This window comes from Anser anser (genome assembly GCF_964211835.1).
Source record: "Anser anser genome assembly, chromosome: 5".
Lineage (NCBI taxonomy): Eukaryota > Metazoa > Chordata > Aves > Anseriformes > Anatidae > Anser > Anser anser.
Genome location: NC_139725.1, coordinates 52829849 through 52857293, shown reverse-complemented (window position 1 = coordinate 52857293; position 27445 = coordinate 52829849). Strand labels below are relative to the sequence as shown.

General features: G+C 39.5%; 1 protein-coding gene across 1 annotated transcript in view; it reads right to left on the bottom strand.

Moving 5' to 3' along the window:
• LOC310900832 (uncharacterized protein) overlaps positions 1–27445 on the bottom strand; it is a 566674-nt gene that overhangs the window by 277777 nt on the left and 261452 nt on the right. Inside the window, exon 23 of the mRNA XM_083839430.1 lies at positions 6578–8965. The gene's annotated coding sequence lies outside the window, so the exon portion shown is untranslated. The remainder of the gene's footprint in view (positions 1–6577; positions 8966–27445) is intronic.

The window sequence follows — 27445 nt, the reverse complement described above, 5'->3', positions numbered from 1 at the left end:
ATTCACTCTCCAAACTGGTTTCTGCTCAAGCTCCCCACATTGTCCCACCCCACCCCCAGTCTCCCCCCAGTCCCCAGTTTGGTCTAGTCTTCTAGCCAAACACATTTCTTTCTCCAATTAAAATTAACAAAGTAACGCATGCAATGAAAAAAAAAAAAGAAGAAAAAAAAAAAAAGTGTTCACTGATCTGAAGGTTGACACTTTACAGAGAGGGGAAAAAAAAAAAGAGAAACTAATAACTATAACTTTACAGAATGAAAACATCTTGCATGGAAAAGAAGCATCACTTTCTGTAACTGCAGCTCTGACAGAAACTGCTGTATGGGCTACTGCTAAATTCTAAGCACACCATCTTAAAGACAACACTCCCGTTTCTGTGTGATCAAGGAAACACTTATTTTCTTATCCAGCAGCAGAACTCTAAGTACACTGCTTTTAACTTGGTCTCCATTTCTGTTTTACTAGTATGATAATCATTTCTGTTGATTACAAGTCTGAAAAAAATGCCTTTTCTGATCAAAATGGCTGTGGCAAAAAAGAGACTAAGGCAGACCTGGTAATGCTGATATTAAAAGGAGGTCCTATTCCTGGAATTGAGTTTGAGCTTCCTCAGCAAGTGACTCTCATAAATGGCATCTCTTCAGAGGGATGGGAGTGTGACAGTCAAGACACATCAAGAAATACTTTCAAGTGCAGACAAGCCTAGGAGCACTGATATTCAGAATCAGCTAAACAAATCCACATTTTGGTGTGGATGGACGTTCTTGCACTGGTTTATCACTTTGTGACCCACATTTAAGCCAGTGTTAGGAAGCTTTGCAAGACAGTTAAATCTATCTAATGCTGACATTCATATCCCTTGCGCCCAGCTCTACACTGCTACACCCTGCTTTGCATGGACACTGGTGCTCATCTGATCTCTGTGTTAACCGATTTAGTTCACCAAATGGGCAGAAAATGATGCATTGTTATTTGCCAAATTTGTTTTCTGCCTCTATAGTGAGCTGAAGTAGCTTACTAGGGCATCAAACAAGCTCCACAACCACCATGAGAAGGAGGGAGAAGGCAGGTTGTTTCCTCACAGTACCAACAGGATTTTAGGATGGATCAGTTCACTGGGGACACCATTCCCCTTAACAGTGCTATGTCACTGCATTTAGAGTTACCATTTTGTCCATGTCAGAGATATTGTTCTAACCAAATACAGGGACATCTGGTAAGAAAAAAAGACAAGACTTACACAAAAACAACTAATTTTTTTTTTCAGGATGGGAATGAATTACACAGGGAAATACACCAGCCTGGCAGTTGAGATTTGTTGTTGGCATTGCTATGTTGGTTAAGTTTATGATGAAGGAAAAAAAAAAAAAAAAAAAGAAAGACAAAGGAAAAGCAAACCACACTTTCCTCTCCTAACTAGCACTGCTATGGCTGCAACTCCCCTGACATATATGCTATTTTATCTACAAAAGAGTACTTTTGCCCTATACTTATCTTGTTCAGGAAGTTGTATCAGTTTATCAGCTTTTTGTGCCAGTGTAAACTTAGCTTCCAATGGAAGTGTCTGACAGTCTAGCTATATCACAAGCCCCTTCTAGCTAGGATATGGTCATAACAGGAACCTTTAGGCTTTTGATTACGAAGAAAGCCTATATTTCAGTGGATGCCCTGCCATGAAGCTGCACAGCTGCTGTGAGGGTGCTATTTTTGCTTCTTCAGTCACCACCTTTCCAAACAAAAAAAAAATTCTGCGTGTGATGTGAATAACAATAAAAAAAAAAATCTATTCAAAATGACTATGCTGCATTTGTGTCCTTTTATTTCTTTGCCAGCAATAAAGGAGTTCACTCTAAAATCCCCAGCGCTCTGCAATTGCTTGAGAGCCAGGACAGCTCTCAAGCCAGGTCTAAATTATAAAGTGTTGTTGACAAAGCTGTTTCAGTCACAAGCATGAAAAAAATCACACCCTTAATTGATACAGATAAGCCAGCAACACCCTCTGTATAGATGCAAGAATCCCTTTGCTGGCATGGCTTATGTCACTCAAAAAGGTAGTTGAAGAAAAAAAGACTCCAATATATGTTTTTCTCCTGGTAGAGCTCAGCCAACAAAGCCTGTGTATCACGGACCAATGATTCCCAATTTTTCTGCACTCAAGACTTGCTTGGGAGAATTGGCAACGCATAACACCTCCCTGCATCCAGACCCCTTCTCCCAAACTGGGCTTTTAGCTCCCCATTGTCTCTTTTTTCCTGCTTCCCTTCTTTTTAGCATTTGTTCAACAGCTACCTTGTTGCGCTCTAGCTTCCTGGGTCCCCTGCTGCTCATGGGGCCATTTCTGTATAGACAAGGTCAGCACATGTCTCCTAGTACTTCTGGTTGTAGCTGAACTCACTGGTTGGGAAATCTCCATCCAAACTTACACAGCCTGTCAGAATGAAAGTGAGTAAATGCTTTCCATATGACCATTTGGATTTGTCACTCTCAACATTAACACTCATCAAATCTCGGGATCGCTGAGGTTGGCAAAGACCTCTAGACATCATCTAGTCCAACCCCATGGTCAAACTAGCATCATCTAGAAGAGGTTACACAGGGCTCTGTCCAGTTGGGTTTGGAATATCTCCAAGGACAGGCACTATGGAGAACTTCATATTGTAACCAGTAGTGACATGGTATCATTTAAACCATTCCCCTGTGGGGAAAAAAAAAAAAAAAAAAAGTCTGCACAGACTCCAGCACATTTTTCTCATTTGGTTCCATTACCCAGTAACTGGTACAGTGATAATTAGAGATAGAGAACACACATGGGGAAAAACAGAAACTGGAGGTGCTATTCTGATAAGAGAAGAGACATTTAAAAAACAGGCATTTTGGAAGCTTTAAAGCTGATTAGTTTTCTGCAGTTCTTCTGTCTTTCTGCAGAATCCTAAGCAATCAGAAGGCTGCACCCTCTCTTTCCTTATATTGAGGTTGCTACTTGACCCCTAGAAGTTTGAATCTTACTGATACTTTCAGGAACACTAACAGATCTAAGGACTGATTCTTATTTTGCATAGGAGATTTACAGTCATGTATTTCTACTGAGTAGATTGAGGTTATTCTTATTTTATATATATACATCCTTAAACACCACCAAATTAGATTCAAAAATAAACCATTTCCTTAGGAGTACAAGTAAAACAGCACGAAATACACAGAGTTCTCTCCAGATTGTAGACATAGCCTTATGGATATATGCTTATCCCCTCCTCTCTCTTTTTTCTTTAACTTATTTCTCAGTGGGATAGCTTGCCAGACCCACCTCAAGTCACTTTAGGTTCATTTAACTGAAGATTTAATCTTGCAGAATTGAATCCTCCTACACTATATCTTATGCTTGGATGGATCTATGGCTAACTGGACAGGTGCAAGGATGAATGATAAGACATCACTATGTTAGCAAATGCTGCCTTAATATTTAACTTTCTGAAGGAAACTCTAGCCTGTAATGATGCTTTGTTTACTTTTGAGTTAAATACAAAAACTACTGATGCCCATGGAGTTACATTAGCTTTTTGAAAAAGGTAAATTTAAGGAGAATTAAGCTTTGCAAAGCTAAGCATAAGGGAATAATATTGAGTTTTGTTTATGAAACAGTATTTTTAATCTTAAAAGTAGAAGGGTGGGAAACAGAACTTAAAACAACATCATCATCATATTTATATGAGAAATTGACTAAACAACTATTACCCATCATCTAACTTTAGAAGAATTATTTGAAAAAGAAAAAAAATACTTTTTCTTCAAAATTAATTTAACTATGTGAAATAATTCTTCTGTCTCTGTCCCTCTTATTCATGTCATAATATTGTAGCAACACAGTAAAACATATATATGAGACTTTCTTCCTAAAAGAGCACGAAGTTCCGTGTAGGTGATGAAAGTTCTTTAGCTACTTCTAAAAATCAGCTCCATCAGAGGTGAAACAGAGCAAGCACTTAACACATAAAAAAGGATGACTGTAAGTGAAGAAAAAGATTGTACCCAATTGAAATCTCAAGGAATATAAGTAGGGAGAATGTAATCACCCAGTCAGAAGTTGATTAAGATACCACTCTTTCAGCTGTGAGACCTTTAGTTTCTCTAAGTGGCTAGGACAAGTTAACATTTCATTCAAAAGGTGGGATCTCACAAACAGCATACTCTTCCCAACAAAGCAGGGACAGACATGGAGAGGAAACAGTATCGTTGGCTGAAATCTTAACACTGCACAAGTTCAAACCCAGGATTCACCTTCTCTCTTGACCCTGGAGCTCCTTCTTTCTTTCAAACATTACATTTAGAAAGAAATTCTGTAAGGCAAGAAAAGAGCATTTGGTACAGAAGAACTAACCCTGTGCCTGCAAGATTCCTGAAAACAGCATGAGTTCCCTATGCAGGCTGCATCAGTAATTATTAAGTGGAAACAGTATTGCTATGCTTATGATATTTTTCTCTGTCCATCAATTACTCATATTCCAATAATTTTTTGTTGTTGTTGTTGTTTTGTTTTGTTTTTCTCATTAAAATTATCAGTAGCAATTGAAAACTGCAAAATTCAGCTGAAGCAAATAGCAAAACAAACTGGAACTGACTTTGGGCAGTTTCTGGAACCTGAGTTTCAGCTCCAGCTGTGTTCTCAGGGGCATGATATAGCAATCCCAAAGATTCTTTAATTCATGCCGCAAGTATTTGGTCTTCAAGACTAAAAATGCATAGTGGTCTGCACCTCCATCAGAAAAAAAAATGGTGAGACAAAAAAAAAAAAGAAAAAAAAGAAAAGCTTTATTTTAGCTATAGTGTCTCAGCAACAGAGTTGCTAAAGCATCACCAAAGCCTGTCCCTGTGGGAGAGAGACTGCAAAACCAGCCTTAGGGCAGTTGCTTCCCCAGGAGCAGCACAGGACTGCCACAGAGTTCGTAATCCAGAGCATGTTCACGTGTCTTCCATGCCCTCTTAATGTTTCTTGTGAAAGATGGACACTCATATAGCAAAAAGTTATGCCAGCAGCAGATCGATGCAACTGTGCCTCCTTCTAATAATTTTAATGCTGGATCATGATTGAGTAAGACATTAGGTGGACTGCAAAGTATAGCATAACACTGCCCTACTGTTAAGCTTTAATTAGTTAAGGCAGCATAGAGCCTCCCTGGAACAAGATGCTCATATTTCTTAGAAATGCAGACAGTCTTTTATAGAAGTATGAATTAAGAATAAGCGCTTTTTTTTTTTTTTTTTTTTTTTTTTTAAATATATGGAAGGTAAAGGCAGGGAAGGGAATTAGGGCATGAAACCCTCACAGGACAGATCACGAGCCTTCTCTTCAGGATAGTGTTTGAAATAGAAATACTCCCTGAAGAAAAGCAGTAAGTAACAGTATAGATACAATAGTATTAGTACTGGGAAGTGCCATACCCTATTTGATACAAGTGCAGCTGAGTGCCACAGGAAGGAGGAAATGGACTAACATTACTTGTGTTTTATTATTTCCTTGCTCTGTTGCTGATACTCTGTGAGATATTTAATGATGCACTTCACTCCCTATCAAAACTAGAAATAAAATATATGTGCCAAAAGGCATTTTGATCTGTGGATTAAAAAGACATAAAATAAATTAAATCTCAGGGCTGAACACAGAAACACTGAAAAAAAAAATGGCTTGACTAATTATGGGAATGTCTCCTCCAGCAAACTGGCAGTAGTGACATGGCCCTGCCTAAAACAACATGGAGCAACACATAAAAAAGGCTGGCCAGTAATGTTATGCCATGAAATGGTAATGTGTTCTTAGAGCAAAATGTTGATTTAAGTTTCTGTAATGGAATTTGAGGTCTATGGATATGGAGAATGGAACAATTTCAAATGAACAGCAGAGTTTGTCCTAACTATAGTCACTTCAGTACAAAAATGAATGGGTTTGCAGGCATGTGGTGGAGAATAGTTAAAAATGACTGGAGTACTCTTCAGATTATTGAAGCAATCTAGGAAATCTAAATTGGTCTACAGTGCCCGTGCCCAGAGCACCCTATTCACTTCCAAAATGAAGTGCTCTTAAAATAAATAAATAAATAAATAAATAAATAAAAAGTGAAGCATTGCATTTGGAAAGAATCAGAGGTCTGGGCATGCACTATGCAGAACAATTTAAAATTACTGGAGTACTTCAGCTTCTTTTTTTTTTTTTTTTTAGCATGCACTTCGTTTTGGAAGTGAATCAAAAAGCATTCTGTCATAGTAGGCAAACTCATGAATGATTTAAAAATTGAACCCTACGCAAAACAAAGGGGTGGGGGGGGCAAGGATAATTAAAATAATAACACTACCTCCTCACCCCCCTGCCCTGAAAGCCACCGAAAGTAAAAGGAAGATGGAAAAGAAGGTAGGCAAGAGAAGAAGAAAACAAAAACACACACACACAAAAAAAAAACATACCTTCAAGGAATTGTAGGGACATCTCTGACCTGGTCTGTATGCTATGCAGAGATCCACAAATCAATACACTGCTGGAGCGACAGGATGGTTTTGGGAATAGACCATGGTGACCCTGTCTCCTCACCTTTGGCTATATGAACTTCCTTCACATCACAGAAAATGCCTCTCCTCCTTCCTGGTTGCATCTGAGTGTCTGCTCCCTTAACAGCTGCACTTGCCCACAGCTGCTTAACAACATTTTTGTATAGATTTTTCTTCCTTTGGTGCAAGACATCTTGCATGGGCTGGTTCTAAAGATTTTGTTGTGATTTAGTCAGGGTTAAAGATCTAGATCTTCAGTGTGTAGGACTATGGGGGATTTCAGCTTTCATTTAACATGAGAGTGTATTTTCTAGTCCCTGCAGTTGATGAGAAAAACTTGGAAACATATCCCCAGGAAGCTAGACTCGAAATTCTAGCAGGCAAATAGGAAGATCTCCCCCTTCTCACTCCTCCCCACACAACCCAAATTATTTTTAAAGCTCAGAATTCCAAAACCAATTTCACAACTTTGCAATATGCAGGTCTGGCAGTCCCCTTCTGCTTTGCCTCCCTCCCGGTACGCAACGCTTCCTTGCAAGTTAAGATGAAAGGGAGAACACGGCGAGGAGAGGAGCCTGCCAGGATCTCCATCCCCTCACACCAAGGCCACCGAGGGCGGACACGCAGGTTGGCGGCCCACAGCCACACCAGCAAGAGTCTTTGGAGGGTTCATGGCTGTGGAACTGAGGAACGCTGCAGGCCTCGCTCTGAGGAAAGGAGAAGAGTTGGCCTCGCTGCCAGCAAAATTAGGGCTCTCTTCCAGCACTCAGAAACGTACACACTTTTATGTATTTGCCACATGGCTCTGCTGTGCGGCAGCACATGTGTTGTGGCTGCGCAATGCAGAGTGAAAAGAGCACGCGGCTGGAGAAGTGCTGCTGTGGGGAAGTGGCACAGGCAGGCCCCGGTACCTGGGGTCCGGGTGGCAGCTAGAGACACTCCTCTTCTGCCTGCCAGAGGGGAAGTTTGCACTCAGTTGCCTTTTTGCAAGAGCAAAAGCCTCGTTACCAGGTGCTTGGGAAGCTCTGGTCTGTATTTCTTCACCCTAATTTCATTATTGTCGGCCTGTGGCCTGGTGTTGCTCTCTGCAGCACAAAAGTATTAATGGAGACCAGGCCCCATTGAAGTAGGCAACAAAACCATAGGAGATGACTGTAAAGAACTTGCATTGACATCTGACAAAATGGGCAAAGGGTAGAACAAATGAAACATTATTTCAATTCCAGGTCCCCAAAGTCTCACATCAGTGTCTTAACTAAAAAAGACATAACTTCTTCATTAGCCCACAGTGGAGCAACTGTTGAAAAATCAAACCATTCTACCACAGCTCTCCCAAAAACAATCTACAACATAATTTCCTACGTACATCCGTGCTTATGAGGAAAAATCCTATTAAAAGGGACCTTCGTGACAAATGCGCCTCTGGTTCATGAACACCCTTGGAAAACAAGGAGGTCATTTAGGGAGAGTCAGCTACAAATGCAGAACAAGGTTCTCCTTGCCTTGACCAGAGTTAATGTTTGCTCAGCGGAGGAGCAGGTGACACAAGGCAATCTGCATGCAGCCGAAGGCTGATGGAAAGCTTGTTTGTGCTCAGTACACTAAAGAAGTTGTTCAGGAACAGTTACGTAAAGATTAGCCCTGTAACGCTGCCAAATGCTTCGTGTTATTATGTGCTGTGTTGGTGCCAGGCAGCCCCACTTGTCAGAGCTGCCTCATAGGGCAGTTTTAACATGCACACCCACATTTTCAGAGAGCTTGGGGAAGGAAAAAAAAAAAAAAAAAGGCCATAGAGGAACCAACTCTGACCTCGTTCGCATGGCTGCCAATACTGATTCCTGTCAGCTTGTACCTGCCTGAGTGCAACCAGCGTAGAGCCGGAAAGGCGCATCCACCTCATTTTTGTGATGGCTGTTCTTGCCTCCCCTCCTCCTCCTGACCATCATGTTTCCTCAGAGAATCCCAGCAGTGTAGATCAAAAAATAAAAGTAGCAACACAACCATGTGGGAGCATACAAATTTAATGTTGGCTAAATAGGAAGGCAGTCTAAATAACACAATGATTGGAGTTATGCAGGTCATAAATCTAGGGAGTAAGGAACTCACATACTTTCTTTTCTTTCTTCCCTTGCTCCGTTTTCTTCACAAAAGTTCATTAAACAATGATTCTTTTTCCTTTAAAAATTTATGAATGAATTATGTGTTCATGAAAATGAGAGAGTAAAAAGCATTGGCCTTAGCCAGACACAGTGCAGTCTGGCACTGCAGAGAGAGAAACCTGTAAATAACTGATATGGGTATTACCTGTGTGGGACGCACCTGTCCTGGCAGGGAGTGGATGTGGAGCCCAAGACTCTGAGGAAAAGGTTGCTTCATCCAGAAAACTGCTTTCATTTGCACTACACAGGTCTCAGTTATGAGGAAGCAGCAGCTGCAGAGAAAAATAGGAGTCTGTCTGCAAACATAAAAATGGACCTCTTTATCTAAACTTGTATCATAAGTGGCTCAATCCTTTTCTAAGGCCTGGACATAGCTGTATCATCATTGCAGAGTAGATTGCCCAGTGAGAAAGGAGCAATAAATAACAGACAGTAATAAGAAGTTTTATATAGCCCTTTTTATGCATAAGTTTCTACTACTTTACAAAATAGAAAGTCTCCCTTTGTTTCCCAATCTCATTCTCTCTCCATCTCCATAGAATCATTCTTTTTTTTTTTTCACTTTTAAACAGATTTTATACATGTATTTCTTTATTGAGTCCTTTTTTTTTCTTTTTGACATTTTCTTTTCTTTTCCAACCTCTTTATTCTTACTTAGCTTCGATTTTGGATCTGTTTTTTCCAGTATTCTACCTCTTTTCATTACTTTGTATTTCTGCATCTCCTCCTCTCTGTTCTTTGCCTGTCTGCTTGCCCCTTCCCTACATCTCTTCTTTATCTGTTGCCTTCTCTCTTCATTCTCTCTGACGGTGATTCTATTCCTTCCTAGCTCTGTTTTCAAAACCCTCTTCTTACATCCTGTTCCTTGATGTGATCATTTCACATGTTCCATTCCCTTTCTTGTCTCCTGTGTTTATTATTATTTATATAGCTTAGTGCCCAGAGTTATAATCTTGACTGTCTTCTCAACACCACCACCATAACCCTTCTCAGGGATCTACATGAACAGTCAAGGGCATTCTGTCTCAAACATCTCTTTTCCTTCTCCTTTTTTACTATCTGCAGATTGAGCCTGCCTGACAATGAAAATATTAGGATTATCTTGTCCTTCCAATATGTCAGGAGAATAGGTTCTGGCTGCAAGGACAGCTTGCTTTGGAGTCTGTGGAGAAGGGGCCACACTGCGACATGATCTCCAGGAAGAACACCAATTCATTTATTGCAGAGTATCAATAGAGTAGTTTCAAAGGATGCAAATTCCTCAAACAGCTCTACCTCTTCCAAAATCAGGTTGGCTAGTGACTGTGGAGAGGGAACTAGCAGACTCCAGACTGACTTTGCTGACTGCGTGGCTGTCACAAGCAGAATTACTCTTTTCTAGGATTGCCCTCAAGATGAAGACTATAAGTGAATCTGTCTGTGCATGTCTGGCACAGTACACTCCACCACAAGAAGAATAAATTAAAAAATAAAATAAAATTAAAATAAAATAAAATAAAATAAAATAAAATAAAATAAAATAAAATAAAATAAAATAATAAAATAAAGGAATGGGAGACAAAATGACTCAGAGCAACCCATGGCTGAAGAATGGAACATTTTCCTGGGTATTTTTAAAGGAGTGAGTCTGATGATAATTATGTTTAAAACAAACAAGCAAACACTGTGGAGCTTTCTGGGCTGCAGTGGGAGTATTTCAAGCAGCTTCTTAGCTGTGGTAAGGTATGGTTTTGTGGCAGCCCTTGACTTGCTTCCACTTGCCTTGAGCTGACCAGGGTTTTCAGACAGCCAACTTTGGCCTTAGGAAGCTGAATCTTTTTGTGGGTTTATGCCTATTAGAAACTGATCCTCACAGCTGTACTGGATGGGAATGATACCCAAGACCTGCTTCTCTCTAGAAGGATAAAACTTAGCCAATGATTACTTGTACTACATCCAAAGGAAACCCAGGTAACTGGAGAAGGTTGAAATTCCCTTATCTGACAGTCAGCATTGTACTGTAACTAAGAGAGGTCTTCAATCCAGAAGGCTGTGAAAGCCAAAGGAAAAAAATGTAAAAAGGGAGAGGGTTGGAGTGACATAAAGAAAAAAGTGACTGCAGGAACAGTGGAACAAGGCAGAGAGGGAGAGGGAAGAGATGCAGAAAGAAGAAGAAAATTGAGGACGACAGTGGTTTAAAAAAAAAATGCTACTTGTGGAAAAAGTATCCAAAAGCTGAACCTGCAGTTACTGTTTTTCCTCTTCTTTTAATTCCTCCGTCTTTCACCTTTTCTTTTTGGATGCAAATGGGCCAGAATCCATCAGTATATGCCTTTCAGGATTCTGGCCATGAACAGTGGCATGACATGGTCAGAACATTTTGGACAGAAGACCTAGTAACACTGATCTATATTACATTAGTTTTTACATTTTCAGCCCCCAGTATCTCTTCCAGGCTTGTTCCATCCCCAGAATCATATTATATTAACCTGGCTACTTTTACATGCTTCCATCCTTTTTTGTAACAAATGAAGGATATTTAAATCTTCTCCACACAAGTCTGGGAGGATAAATCAGAGCCTGCAGTCATATCTACACTGTGTGACCAGTGGCAAAGTTTTTTGATATCACAATTTTCTCTTTCCAGCCCTGTGTAGTGTCTGAAAGTTTTACTCTGGAATTTTGAAGGTCATTAAACATCTTGGTGAGCAGATCCACAGCCATCCCATAGAGCAGAACAATGGGAAGGTTGTTTATTTTGTTTGTGAGGAAAAAAAAGTTTTATACTAATACAACAGTATTTGATGCCACTAGCAAGGATACATATTCATGCTGCGCATCCTCAGCAGTATAAAAAATAGATCAAGAGTAGGGTTGTGTTTTTTTTGCCTTTTTTTTTCCATTATTTTGGAAAGAGAAAGAGAGAGAAAAAAAATAATGAAACTTAATATTGTTCAAATGTTTGTAAATTTTTAAATATAAAAATCCAGCAACCCCATATCCCTATCAAGCTGTAGCTCTAATTATTAACTTAGCATTCAGCATTAAAAGAAGCATAGCTGTTATTGCACCCAGAAAATAGGGATGGATGTGGCAAGAGAAGGAGGGAAATTAAAGGGGAATGATTATTATTTTCATGTAGTCAAGTTCTGACATAAAAATGGAGATTTTGTCTGTTAAATGTTGCTGTACACAAAATCATAGCCAGGTCTAAATGCCTTAGTCATGGCAGGGGGTAAAAAAAAGAGAATATTTGAGAATAATGTGAATTAAAAAGGCAAGTTAGTTTAAATTTCTGTTTGGTAGGGCCTGAGGCCTACAACTCCAATGGGAATACACTGTAGCCGGAGGGCTGATGAATGCCCTTAATGAAGTTGGACAACCTGGAATACATGCATAAAATGATTTTAAATATTGATATGATGTCATTGTGTGTCTGAAGATATTGAAATGTTCATTTTCAGAGCTAGACAGGTTGCATCTAATTTATTATGGGGAGGGGAATGATTATTTACATTTTTTAATGTAGCAATAAAACAATTATGGGATTTAGGGAGAGAGAAAATATTCATGCTTCTTGGAGAGAAAAAAAAATCGTGTTGTGATGTAAATGACTTAGAGGAGCTTGTACTAGAAGATATGGAGAAATACACTTTTCCTTTTTTCTTCCTGATAATTGAGATAATACATTCATAAAGTATGTAAAGTAAAAGGACCCTTTGACCAATGTTAATTATATTTAACCTGCTCTATGTATAGTAGAAGGAACAGCTTAAATATATCACTGGGGATGACTAACTCACCCATATATTCTGGATGTGTCTATTATAACATTTCCATGACATTGCCTGGTTCTCAGAACAATTCTTACAGTGAAGAAGAGGAGACGTGGTGTTATAATGGTGCATTCAGTTCCGTAGTGATATGAAAGTTTTTAACAGAGAATGCCTCAGGGCAGCTGTCTGCCTCATGTGTTCAGTATTACGGCTGTATAACACACACGGGTGGAAGTGTATTAAAGGCAGAGCCATTGCAGTCTGCTGGAGGTTGCTGGTGCTAAGGTCCAATCCTTATCATCTCCAGAACAACTTAAAAATGTATATTCTTTGCAAAAATTGCTTAGGACACTTTATTCACTTGTTCTTTTGTTCCTGGATGGTATTCATCCCTACCTGAAAAGAGAAAGAACATAGACTGCATTTCAGCTCTGGTGTAAGTTGGAGCAGCAACCTTATACATGGAGATGCTTAGAGGGTGATTTGCTGTTTCTGTAGAGCATCACTTTAGCTTTGCCCCCCCTTATGATATGTGCTAGAAAGCGGGAATGAAAACTCTCCCAGCTTTAGGCTCCCTTGCCCACCTTTCATGTCAGTGGTTTAGCAGATCATGTCGGGTTTCACATCACTTTAGTAGAACCGTTAAGCACATGCCTAACTCAGAGCATCTCACTGAGGTTGTTTATTTGCACAATGATGGGCAACTTCTTGCTGAATCATTGCCTGAATAATTACAGACACAAAGTAACAGCAAATAGGTCCTTTAAAGGAGATGCACACTATACTCTGTGGTTCCATTTGATAGATCACAGACACTTGAAATTATGCCTATGACTTGGGCAGAGCTTTTGCTGTGCCCGGCCTTGAGATAAGTTCCAAAGTGGCCAAAACTCTTTCAGGAAAGCAATGGCAAAAGAGTTGGAGAAGCTGTTTTCCACTGGAAGCCCTTCCTCCTGAAGCACATATACCAACAGTGACTGGATGGGCAGACGAGACAGAGGGAACAATATCCTGGAAAACATTTCCAGACCATCAAGTCTAAAAAGAGCTGGAAAATGGTAGAGTGAAGGGCAGCGTGGCTAAGGACAAAGGATACATATGAAAATTAACATGTTTTAGTGAGAAAGATGGGTGGTTGAGGACTTGACAGAGATGTGTAAGATCACATATGGCCCAGAGGAAGTACATAGCCATTTATTTCTCCCATTCCTACAGTAGCAGAAAGAAGGGGCACCTGACAAAATGAGGAAACACCATATTTACAGCAGAGGAAGACTTTTTTTTTTTTTTCCACAGAGCACTTAATTGTGCAATTTTCTCTGTGAGATGATTATAAGAGGCCAAATACACCAATAGATTTGGAAAAAAAAGATTAGATAAATTCGTGAGAGATAGCTTCTTAAGTCTGGATATAACCTTTGATTCAGGAAATTGCAAAACCATTGATTGTCAGAAAAAAATCACTTTACATGTCTCCTGTTTCCTCTGCTTTTCCCCCAACCATCCATTCCTGTTAATGCCAAACCATAAACAAAGCCAGAGATGCTGCCCAGTCTTGTACAAACAGGTGCATGGCACATACTAAATTCGGATGTGTTTTAGCTCTTCTCCACTGGTGAGCTATCAAGAAAGGAGCTGATTCATGGCATTCTTGACCTATTTCATCCAAATAGGAGCACGTGTCAATAGAGCATGGGTCAGAGACTATCCCCCAGCTCAGAGCACAGCAGACAAGGAACTGTCTCCACAGGCTCACTCTTGGCACACACGTGCACATGAACCACCATGCACACGTTCACAGGTTTGCACGGCCCTTCCTGCTGCACCCTCAGCTTCCCTGCGCAGCCATGTTTCACACTGTGTCTCAGCAACTATTTGCTCCTTATGTTTTAGATCACATATGTCATAGCTTTTTTAAAACTAATTTCAATTAAGGAATGGATCAAATCTCTCAATGATTCCAGCTACCCTCTTAACTGAAGTGATTGCCCTGGAAGGAGCGGCATTTGGATCTCAATTTGGTAATCAAATAGCCAAACTATGTGATTAGCCTATATCAAATTAGTCACCGTTCACCAGCTGACACCCTCAACTAATGCCTCCTGCCACTAATTGACTTTATTTCCACTCCCTTTAATGTAGCTACCTGTTTTCAAGCTGTTAACTGGATTTACATGCCTTTCAGCTTCATCTTTCTGATAAATGTCCTGCATCCCTCCTGCTCTTCAACTAATCCTTTCAGTATCTGTCCTCTCTTCTTCTACCCCTCTTTTCTCTCTTGCCTCAAATATGCTTCCATTCTTAACTTTCATCTCCCAAATAAACTTGCAGTGTGATTTTGGCCATTACAGAATAAAACACTGTGAAAAATCAGTGTGAGAAGGCAGGGGAGCTCTGCCTTTGAGTAGGATGGTGTCCCCACCACAAAGGCATATCGGGCAGGCTGAGTGGTCAAAATGAGAGGTCAGGACTCTGACTGCAGGGAACTTCCTCAGCTTCATCTGCTCAGCACTGAGGGGTGGAGCACAACCATCAATGGGGAACAGTGCCCGAGTCCTGCACATCAGCCTCGTTTAGTGTCGCCATCAAATATTATTTACAAAACACTAGGAGTGACTACAAAAAGTTTATTTCTGATCCAATTAGCAAAAAACATTTCTACATTGCCACCACTGTTCTCCTACCACCCCGCTGCAGCCATCCGGTGAGGCTGTTGCCTTTGTGCTCCATCACAGAGCCTCTGTGCAGGGAGCGGGTGCAAGGCAGCCCCAGGAGCGTACAGCTGGAGCACAGCACACCTGCCCCACAGGAAGCTGGCAGCACTTTTCTCTGTAGGAGAAAAACAATGTGCTGCAGCCTCTTCCAGCTACCATATTACACACACCAGGTTATCTGGCGCAAACCAGAACAATCCCCAGGAAGCTGTAAATGGTGCAAGCAGAGCTGGGAGTGCAACAATTGTGTGCAACAGCCTTGCCCTCTCCGCTTGTGAGTGACAGCCCAGCTACACACAGCCCAGATTGTGCCATTCCTCTCATTTGACTTAAGATATGTTGGGTTAGTGAGGTTCACTAACCATTCATAGTGAGTATATAATATTATATAGGGCTATATTATATACATTGCTAGGAAAAATAGCTGGACATTAGCATCATTCACTGCTAATACAGGACACAAAAGGAATTTTAGAAACTGCAGCAACCACAACTCTTCCTGGGAAGAAAATAAGCATGGTAAGAAACTGTTTTTCAAAAGCTTTAAAATGTTCCTAAATATCAACTTTATTTTTAAAAATTGCAACATTTGTCGAACAGAAATGTGATCTTAGCTATCTAAAAATATGTTCAAAAAAGAGAAATGTAGCGTTATTTTAATGGTCTTAAATTTGAGGGAATAAAGTTTAATTCATTTATTCAACTGAAAAAATTATCTGAATACAATTGTAATTCAGAGTAAGTGAAAATATGTTTCCATTCGCATTTAACTTTTTGACATTTTTGTATTGTAACATGTACAATTCCCAAATTATTTAATGTATTTTGTTTCTTCTTTTACAAGACAACTGAAAAGCTTTCTACAATATGGGTCATAACAAAAATTTTCACTCCTAAGCTCCCTGAAGAATTGTGTTCAGTCAGGCAATTTTTTTGTGTGGATAAAAACTACCTCTTTATTTGTTTTCTGCTAATCAGACATCATCATAAGTGATGGACAATAGGATTTGTGTGAAGAGCTGCAAAATCTTTAGAATACATTTGCAAGGCTGATTCAAAAATCACATAGTATAATATATATTACAACATATTGTCTAGGCCGTCTTAGAAGAAATCATTGATACAACTGAGTAAACCAGCACAGGCCTTGATGGAATAGCATTGGCACAAAAGAAATAATGCAGTAATGCACTCCCAAGAATTGAGAGCTAATAGAGAGCAACATAATGGATATTACCCAAGATGTAATACCCTTATTCTCATACATACCACCTCATTTCACATCAGGATGCAGACAACTCAGAAGAGAACTTATGGGAGGAGAGGGGGAGGATGAGGGACAAGGGTTTGTCCGTGAACAGATGCATCTGATTCACTAACAAAACCTCTCAGGCCCAAGTGGAAGGCACAGATTCAGAGACACTGGGTGTGAATTTTAAGGAAATCTCTCCAGCTAACCAATTTTCCAACACTCCAGTTCTGCCCTTGAGTTTTGTTGCTCCTCTGTAAGCTCCCTTCTCATCTTGAGCAAGAAAATGCTGTACTGGTAAATGTGTGAGGGCAGTAACCCTAGGGACAAATCTGAATTGTTTGAAACAACTGTTATTCACTCCTGAGAAATGTGACTGGATCTGGATAATTTACCAAAAGAATGGGGATGGAGGGGATAAGAGAATCAGTCACATTTGTTACACTTGTGTTACTCCTGTGCACCAAGCCTACCATACTATAACCTCACAGCAGCAAGACAGCCTCTACCCAGAGCTTGCAACTGGGTGCCCAGCACGTGGCCAAGAAATGTAAAATTACCCTAAAGCAGCGAAAAGCAGGTTTCTTTGTCTCTGTAAGCTCCTGTATTTTGCTTAGTGCTTTACTTCCTCACATCTGTCCTGCAAATGACTCAGATTTCTGAATCAGCAACTCCAGAAACCTAGTTTAAAAATGCCATCCATTTACCACCCTGTCAGAGAAAGTTGCCTTCTGTGTTTGTGTGAGTACCCTTACCCCCCTCCAACAATTTCTACGACCTACGTCCCTTTGCATTGTAGGACAGAAGCCTGCATCTCTGTTGTCCTGCATCTTTAGGAAGGCATTTACATCACTGGGACACAGATGCTAAATATTACTATTGTTTTCAGGCACTATTCTATGCCCACTCTGCACGCAACAGCTCAATGGCTACGCAAGATGCACAGCAAAGGACAATCAGCCCCTAGGTCTCTGGGCAAAGTACATACCTCTCGATTTTGCCATTGATTTGTCAGGAGATGTATACTCAAGCAGATGGTTCAGGAGAGGATCCTTTAGGAAGAGTGTGGTCAGATTGACCTCACTTTCACTGAGCTGACAGCCTGGCAAAGAAAGTTAAACTGAATATCAAAATCATCAGGAGAAAACCTCCTCTTTCTTTGATTGTACAGTTTAAGAGGAGCCATTCGAGCTCAATTTATTCTCTACACAGGAACTTCATTGATTATCTCAGACATTCATGCAGGAAGGAAGATGAGATAAGAAGAAAGCTGTTTTTTTTTTTTAAGTGATTGCAAGATGGAGAAAACTGCTTTGTGACTGTAATATATACCATAAAGTTCCCTTTGTGTAATCTGCTGCTGGAAAGTAAGAAGAGTTTACCTTTTCTGAACAAAAGAAATATTAGAGATGGGCTGATGATCACTGAGGGCAGAGATATGAATACTAGGATTAGGCTATATATTCAGATATAAGATTAACATAAGTTTTCTTGGGGGAAATATTAAGGAGGTCTTCCCCTTGTCTTGTCCTGCCAGTCACCAGCAGTGGGAAGACAGACTGATCACTATTCATTGTTTTTCAAAGGATATTCTGATTTGATCTCAGGCTATTGACCATGAAGGGGATTGCCACTGACTTTGAGAGGGAATCAATGCTGACTAAAGACTGCTGCCATGAATGGAGATTTGGGCTCACTTTTTCTCTACCAAAGTCAAGTGGCTGCCCCACCAGTCCCTCTGGAGTGGGGAGGGAACTGTTCAAATGCAAACCTGAATGCTGGGGGCAAGCAGAGGCATAACTTCTGGAAACTTTACAGAGTGGTAGGTCATTGTTTACTGACAGCATATTTTCTTTGCCCAAAATGACAACAGTGAGGAAAGGGTGATGAAGCATCATGTTTTATCCAAACTTTTTGGTAGCTGTAGTATGAATCGAGTGGATAAAAAGAGAACATATCCTGGGAGGGGCTCTGCGTTCAAGTGAATGCAGTTACCCCTTCACAGGAAGCATCACATATCCCGAAGGAACCAAGGTGTGCACTTTCACAAGGGCAGTTCGTGAGCATTAATTGATACAGCAACTTTAAGTTTATAGATTTCTTGGGTCCATTCACACAAAAAAAAAAAAAAATCTTCAAAGACAACCTCCTGTGCAAGCACGCTTTTATAGACGCACACTTTGAAACTGCAGTTTCAGCTGAGGACGACTAATTTTCTGGGAAGAAATTGGTGGGGGCAACAAGACTCATTCAAAATGTCTTTGTGCTTTTTTGATCTTGGACTTGTTCTGTGTCAGTCCAGTCCTTTGGCACAAGCCAAAGCAACATGTGAAACAAAGCAGGCACAAGTGGCACTATAAAGCTGTTACACCTTGTGCTCCTGCTCATAACATCTTTGCTGACAGCAGCTGAGGATTGTCACAGGGGCTCTTAGAATTGCTGCACTAGAAAAATACTGACATTGCAGCCCTCCATGACCAGTTGAGTAGCCTTTTAGACTCCTTTGCAAAAGACCTGGAAAGAGAGATTAATCTTGCCCATACCTTAAAACAAAGAACAGCTCTACCATTCTACACAGACAAGCAGAAACTAAGGCAGCCAGAACCGTTCTTATGTCTCAGATGAATTCAACAGGGTCACAGCAGAGCTGGTTGTAGTTACTTCAAGTATTAAGATCTGCAGAAGCAAATGGAAGTGTGCCTCAGGGAGGAGCTAAGTAGATCTGTATGTATATCATCTCTTTTATATCTGCCTCCGCTGGTGTTAGATTTTGGTGTAAGCATAGGCTATTCAGTATAGAAGCAAAGGACTCTTGAATTCCAATATCTTCTCTTACATCAACCTCTTTGGTCTTGTGTAAATCTCCTAACTTTTTTGGCTTCTATCATTTATCTTCACAAATGAAAATAAAACTACGCTGGCTATGCCATACTAGCACTGAATGTATACAACTGCTGATTTTAACCACAGGTTTATACGAAGGTGAGCTTTCTGAGAAAGAGCTTGTAGAGAAGCTGTGTCATGACACACCTTTTGAAAGCTCAGTACAAGGTGGAATATTTACATTTTGCATTTCCCTGGCACATGCATGCAGGGTGTGACACTTTCTAACATTTATTGTCTTGCAAATGCACTGAAGCTGACAAATCAAGCATTTTTAAATAGACACTTAAAAAAAATTACTCAGCTGCTAAACCAATCACCGTAGGTTGCAGCTCAAAATGAAGTTGGAAATCTGCACCTTTTAATAAAACAATCTGCTTGAGAGCTGATGATATTTGGTTATGGAATTTATCTGTAAATATAATTAAAAATTCAACAAGAGAGTGCTCTGAACTGAGGGGTAAATATTCAGCACGATGCAGAGTGCTCAAGCTACATGATTCCCATTATCGTTAATGGGAGTCCTACAGCTAAATCCCTAAGCATCACGCTAAAAATTTACCCCCTAGTGTTTGCAGATGGAACAAAAGGATTATTGTACATACCAGCAGAAAATAAAGCTACCACTGACATTTTGACCAGAAAGTTTCCATCAGGATTGATCAGTGAAAGATTTAGCCTACTAATTCCCCCGCAGACCATTTATTTGGGGTTTCTCCCTTCTAAAGGGGCATTCTTGATTTTTATTTAATTCACTTCCATTTACTGGTTTTCATGTCATCATATTTCTCAAATTCCTCTCGTCCTGGCCTCTTACCAGAATATTTCTCTCTGCTACACCCCAGGCTTCCTGGCTTCAGTGTGTGCAGTTTCAGGTTCCTGAACCTTAAACATAATGGTCATAAGGACAGAAGAATTGTACATATGTCAATGACGTTTCAGCTGAGGTAGCTGAGTGTGCAAATTCACTCAGCAATAAAATGCTGCAGGAGACTTTGGGGGTGATTAAAATGGGGAGGGGAGAGGTGAACTTGCACTTGCAACTTCATTCTTCTGTGGTTTGCACCTTCTGCTCTTCTTGGGTTGGGGCTCCAAGGCTACAAGCTGTCAGGTGCCCTTAGCCCTGGTGAAATCAATGACAACTCAGGAGTCTAGGCCTGATCCTGCGAGGAGATTTAACGAGCATCCTTTCCTAGGCATGTGATGGTGCAAAACAGTGCAATCCATTAACTTTCTTAGGTACTTTTTGAAAACACACTTTTAAATAATGGAAACAATGCTTCTGAACCACCTTTTAAAATGTGTATATATATATATATGTATGTATATATATATATACACATACATACATTTATACACACACCAGAAAGAGAGGCAACTTCTAAAAGACTAATTTGGATTCCTAATTTCACTTTTTATAACTCAAAAATAGCCAAGAGGATTTGCTTATCCTTTGTACACTGTGCTGCAGTCCTGAGTGAATCTTTATGGGTAAGTTTTAAAGCCCTCAACAATAGGGGCTTATAATGGAAACACTGATAGACCATTATTATAGTGCCGGTCATAAATACAATGCAATTTCACTTTATATAACATTCTTCATACAAAGTATCACAAAATGTTTTACAGTAAGCATCAGTTGCAGCTAAAGCAAAGGGAAAGAGAATTTAAAGGCAACATTTCATTGACTTTAGCAAGGGGGAAAGAATTCCTTACAGAATAGCACAAATAAAACTGCAAGTTTTCTCCTGCCAGGTCTTTCTGTAGAAAGCTCTTAGGAGACTGAAAAAAAAAAAATATATATATATAAAAAATATATATAATATATATTATATATAAGATGTATCCTTCTCTCTAAAATTCAATATTTCAACTCCTATTTACTCTATTTAATTTTATATACTCATGCGACTCCATTACGTACCTAGGCAAGGATGCTCGTTAAATCTTCTGGCAGGATCAGGCCTAGACTCCTGAGTTGTCATTGATTTCACCAGGGCTAAGGGCACCTGACAGCTTGTAGCCTTGGAGCCCCAACCCAAGAAGAGCAGAAGGTGCAAACCACAGAAGAATGAGGTTGCAAGTGCAAGTTCCCCTCCCCCTCCACATTTTAATCACCCCCAAAGTCCCCTGCAGCATTTTATTGCTGGGTAAATAATATAATGAAAAAGTGCCTACATGACACAAGCCACATGGGCACAGACAGCTATTAAAACTGAAATGATTTATTTCGTAACAATCCGAGGTAGCACACTTTAATTCTAGGTACAGCAACCCCTCCATTTCTGCTTGCCTCATTTGCATAGGTAATTGACAGCTTGTTAACAGCTCATTAGGAACACTGAAAACCATGTGACAGATACAAACCTAGTGCTAGAGGGGAGAAAATCTGTGAATTACAGTATATTGAAAACTCAATCAGATTCAGAATTACAGGTCACAAAGCAAGTTGGTTATTTTATTAGGTTAAAAAAAATTAAAAGGTTAACATACCATTTTTCGACCTGTATTTTTAAGATAGCAGACTACAAGGTAATTAATTAGGAATCTGATTGTGATGTGAACTACTCTCCTCTGCCGTGGGTAGGATTAGGAACCATACTAGGTTGATATAGTAGGACAAGTAATGACTGCCGAGAAATAAAAAAATAAAATTAAATTAAAAAGTCTCGATGTGGTATTCAATTTTGGTTTTAAAATATACCTTTCTCAAAAAGGCAAGTAACTTACAGACACCGCAATCTAATATTCTGTAACTGAGAAAAATGTAAGGAATAATTTGATTTTAGTCTATAAAAAGAAGATAAGTGTTCTGATTTGCACACTCTTACTATCTGTAAATTTTGATGATGCTTTTTTTAAAGGACATTTGAATATAAACAGTGCAAATAACAGTTATATCAGCAAATCTACTTTTTGTATTAAACACATACACACCATAATCTTGCTTTTCTAGCACTGCTAGCAGAAATACAGCAACGTGTAGAAATAAAATGGTCTCCTTGCAAAAAGTCTCCCTTTCCCTGAAACCTGATATGGATTCCCTCTAACACAAGTGCCATTTGCTGATGAGGACAGAGCTGATCAACTGTGTGCAGAGGAGACCAGCAAGCTGTGTGATTTCAGATCTTTCTTTCAGACACCAGAGGCTTATAGATTCTTCCCTCACCCCTCTGAAAAAAAAAAAAAACACCAACAAAACATGATCACATCGAAAACCCTCACTACTTAGCAAAAGGAACAACAATGTTAAGGTGTGGGATTATCAAAATACACTAGAACTTGTTCACAGGGAGGGTTGTGCTGTTTCACTTCAAGAGGTGCAACTGTCTCAGTATGAATGCATATGTTATTTAGGAAAGTGCCATAAAAAATAACTTGTGATAGAGTTTCTTATATGAAATCACAGATTTATTTCCATACTATGAATGGAAGCCATTTGACTACAGTACTCTGGCTGGTGGGGATAAAATCTCTGTGTGTAGACATGGTTTAAGAGTGATTAATGAATCTGCAACCTGCAATACAATGCAAGTCGCGCTTGTAAGTCACTTCAGCACTTTTGAAAGCTCCATCTTTAGTCTTCATTATGAATCAAACCAATAGGGTAGTTATGCCCCCAGCGTTAATTACACTGACTCCTGCACTGGTGAAGTTACGCTGTTGTAACTACACCAACATAAACTTCTAATGCAGACACGCTCCAACAGTATAAAGAGAGCTTTACACACAGTACAGCTGACCCCAGATTTATACTGAGCTTAGGCAAAGCATGATTCACATACACTGAAGAAAAATTAGCCTGCTGTTTGCCCTTGAACCCGTACCAACCAAGGCATTTTGTCCAAAGAAAAAGTCAATGCATGAGCGCTGAGAAGCAGCAGTGATGGCAGAACAGTCAAAGTTTAAGAACATAACCAACCAAGCCATAATATTGTGGCAAATAAAATAAATGGTAAGCTCACTGGATGTGAGAAAAATAAATAGGTAAAGCCTAAATTCCTGAACCAAAAATGAATTAATTTTACTTACGTGCCCTTTTCTTTGACCGCATCAGTACAAACAATAATGCAAATGCTGTTTTTGACAACAGATCTCATACTTGAGTACTGAGCCAAAAGTCTCAGGATAAAGGGCATGATCTTGACATTATCCCTCCATGCTTTAATCGTGTGTATGTCTAACAGAATGACTTCACTGGCAATGTTCTTTGAGGCCTGGGCTTTGTTTTTCACTTTTGATTTCCCTATTTTACATGTGAGAATTCCACTTTGATTTGGTTTATCTTTGGAAAGATAAACACTGAAAATCAGTAATGAAACTATCAAAGCTCAGCTCACTTTCCAGCTAGGTTGACCTGAATTACAGCTGAAATTCTGGGAATATATTCTTTTTCTGCATTAGCCACTCAGTCAATGCTTATAAGAAGATGACATGATTAAAATGAAGTTTGAACTTACTCTGTAGATTCATTCTCTGACTTATGACAAGAGTCTTCTAGTTTTCATTAACGTAAGTGCCATTTCTTTAGGACTCTTATTTTTACAGTTTCTAATCTACAGCTTTGTAATGACCTGGCCTCAGGAACATATTATGCTGTATTTCCCCTCCTTCAGTCCTCGAGTAAGGGGCATACAGGCTGTTCAGAAAAGGAAAAGGGCTGCTCCACTTTGGCTTCCAGATTGCGTGTGAGATGTCAGATTTTAGTACTGGAAGTCCTTGATGGTCAACCCCTAGGTGCAGTCTGCTCACCTGTATAACAAGTGTTCAGGCCTCAGTGTCACTGGCAAAAAGCCTCCAAGCTCATTAACTGTTCCCTAGTCTTGTAGTACATTCCTATACCATTCCTTTTGTGCTGTGAATTGCTGTAGAGTACTAAAGATTCATTTCCACACTATCAACCCAGCACAAATAAGCTGCTTTGGCACCCAGGCATCCAAAAACCATGCTAAACTTGAGGGAACAGAAATGACCCAGAAGCCTCTTTAGAAAGCATAGGGTAGAGTTTTGGTTTTGCACCTGCATGGCATTGTTCTGAGCAAAACCAAGCCATTCTTCATCTGTTCACAACATAAAGTCATACAACAGCATCTGTTTTCTAGTATTTTTATATGGCCCTTGCCACAGTGGCAGGTACATTTGCTAACCAGTTTCTTTACAATTTTTGAGTTTCCAGCTGTGATCTTAGGACAACCTTGGTAGAGATAATAAACATCAGATTAATTATTTTCTTTGAGCTCTGTTATAACAATATGCATTCTTTATATATCTGATTACTGACAACAAGAATAATTAAAATATATCTGTCAAGTTAACTCCTGATAATTCTTCTGCTGCAGCTCTGTTCAATAAAAAAACTCACACATAGGCCTCTAAAGAGCAATACTCCCTGCTGCAAATCTTATAGCTACTGAAGATACTTTTCCCTTTTTGCGTGGCTGGGAGGTACAAGTAAGTGACATTTTGTGTTTTAGCTCAATCACCAATGTACTTCCACCAGGTTGCTAAACTATGCCTGGTCCAGTAAATCACAGGAAGGAAAATGAATTAGAAGCAATTAGAAATGAATTTAGAAGCAATGAATTCAAACTTGCAGCATTCAATACTTCAGGTATCCAACTTCCTTTAAACTAGACAGCTTCAGACAGCTCATGCTCTCTTAAGTATTCTTTCTGCTTAAACAAATAATGCAATTAGCTGTAATACCATGTCTCTCTAGTGGTCTGTATGAGATTGAAGAGATTCTTCGAAGCTTGGGAAACAAAGCCAGATTTCAATAGTAACTGAAAAACAGCAAACAAAGTGAGCCCTTTCTAAGAAGACTTGACCATCCAAATTTGCAAAGCCACAAAATATCTTACAATGTCAGAAGTCACATTATTTCTTATGTGATTGTTGGTCTGTGCGTGGCATCTCCTGTGCATGGCGCTGTAGCTGCAGAAGCTGTGCCTGTCCACCCAGCCACATAGATTTTGCTGCTGAGATCATCTGTTCAGTCCCTGCTGTTGTCCACGTTAGTATCTATCAGAGTTTCTAAGCAAAATAACACATTTATTAGACTCCACCTCCATCCACACCCACACTTCCCCCAGAAAGTTAGCATCCATGGATTTGGGGTTTTGAGTTGGGGGGAAGGGGGGACACAGAACATTGAACCATGGGGCAAGATTTGCATGCTTTTGTCATAAATTTTGACATCATCACATCAGTTTTACAGAGTGACGCCATACGGACAGTGCCCATTTCAACCCAGAGCACCCTGTGAAGTACTTGCCTTACTTTTCTTTTAGAAAATCTGAAATGGAAGTGTAACTACAAATGCTGTGTTCTGGGGATGAGAACAGTATCACTCCAGCAAATCACTCAAAACAAATATTTTGTGTTGCTATATCTATATGGATAATAGGCAGCAGATAAGTTGAAAACATATTCAAAGCCACTAGTGACATTTTCCTTAGACCATTATCTTACTTTCTCCACTTCCACTGGACATTGCTTCCTATTTAAGATTATTTTACCTATAAGACTCTCAGAAATCAGCATAGAAAAGAAAAACAAAAAGAAGCAGGAAAAATGCCAGGTTTCAAACAAGCCACTCAACGGGGATGGGCTGTGAAAGCATCTCTCTGAAGCAGTCCCCCTACAAATGTTTGAATATGTTGTAGAAAATGTAGGTGCACAGAAATACCTCTATTTATGCTTACTAACACAACTGGTTGGATAAATGTTTATAAAAGAAATAGCCAGATCTTCAAACATCTTTTTAGCACATTTAATATATACATACAGAGCTTTGGACACATTTATGTATTTTTATTTATTTTTTTAACATCTTATCCTATAGATGCATGTTATCATGTGTGTCATAATTTAGGGCTGGAATATAATTTGCCCGTTTTTATCCACAAAACTTCTGAGCCACTGCACTAAAGTTCCCCATGCTTCACTAAGCACCACAGAAGCATGTAAAACAAAAGCAGATGGAGCAGGCACACACATACATTTTATATATATATATATATATATATATAAACACACAAATAAAAGCCAAATAAGTTTTAGCCTTTTGTACACTTGATTCAAAACTGAGAGAAGTAACAATTCTTGAAAGATATCATCCCTCAGGATGGGCTTCTGCATCTTTATCTCTGTCATAGTTCCTGACTATTTTTTTTTTAAGCTTCTTTCCTAATTGGGATTGCAAAGTGGAATTCACTGTACCAAACCTATACATTAATTGTAAAAACTCACAGTATATGCATATAAAAAAGAATCAGAAAACAACCACCCTTCTTAAGTTGCCCACGTGTGGTGCAGAATGTAGTTCTGGCTCTCCCAGCCAAGCACACAGACAATTTCCTCTTAGGACTCCATGAGTAATAGTTTACTAGTTATTGTCTTCTATTTTGAAATAAGACTTCATCACCAATACTAGCTTTAAAAGTGTGCATATTTTAGGAATGGATGTGTTTATGTGGATGTGTGTGTGTGTGTATGTGTATATCTATGAACAAATACACAAAATCTCTGTTTCAGATACAAAGCTTTTGGTGTCTTTGATCTGCAGGGCAGAAATCCCAGGCTGTTCTCTTAGGTACTTTGGGTGGCCACAAGCCCTGCCCTGTGTCTGCACTGCTGATGGGCTGTCCTTTCTTTGTCAATTCTCTTCTTTGATTCTGAGGAATTTGGAAAAATTAATCACTTCAAGGACAATGTTCCTGGGCAACATTTCTGGTTTTAGACAGCAAGTCAAGTTTTTTTCCAAAAATGCTTATTTTTCTGAGGTCTAACTGCTAAATGTTGCCTTGAAGGCTTCAAAAGCCACTTATTTAATGTGGTAGGTGTGGAAAATCTAAAGCTTCTCCGGTTTCTTGAATGTAAACTTTTTGTCTTGTCATCATTTGCTAATTCAGCTGCAGTGACAAGGAGGCGTGTTACAGAGACAGACCTGAAATTCGAGTATTAGATCTTGTGAATATTTCAGATATCACAGATCACTGGACTGGGATATTTCCATCCAGAATTATTCTTAGCTCCACACATTACGGTCGAAAGTCCTAGTAGTGCAGTAATATTGGGTGAGCACTCATTAATTTTTTTTTTTCATCTCTGCTTTCATTAAGACTATGTCTAATTAAAGGTCATTTACCC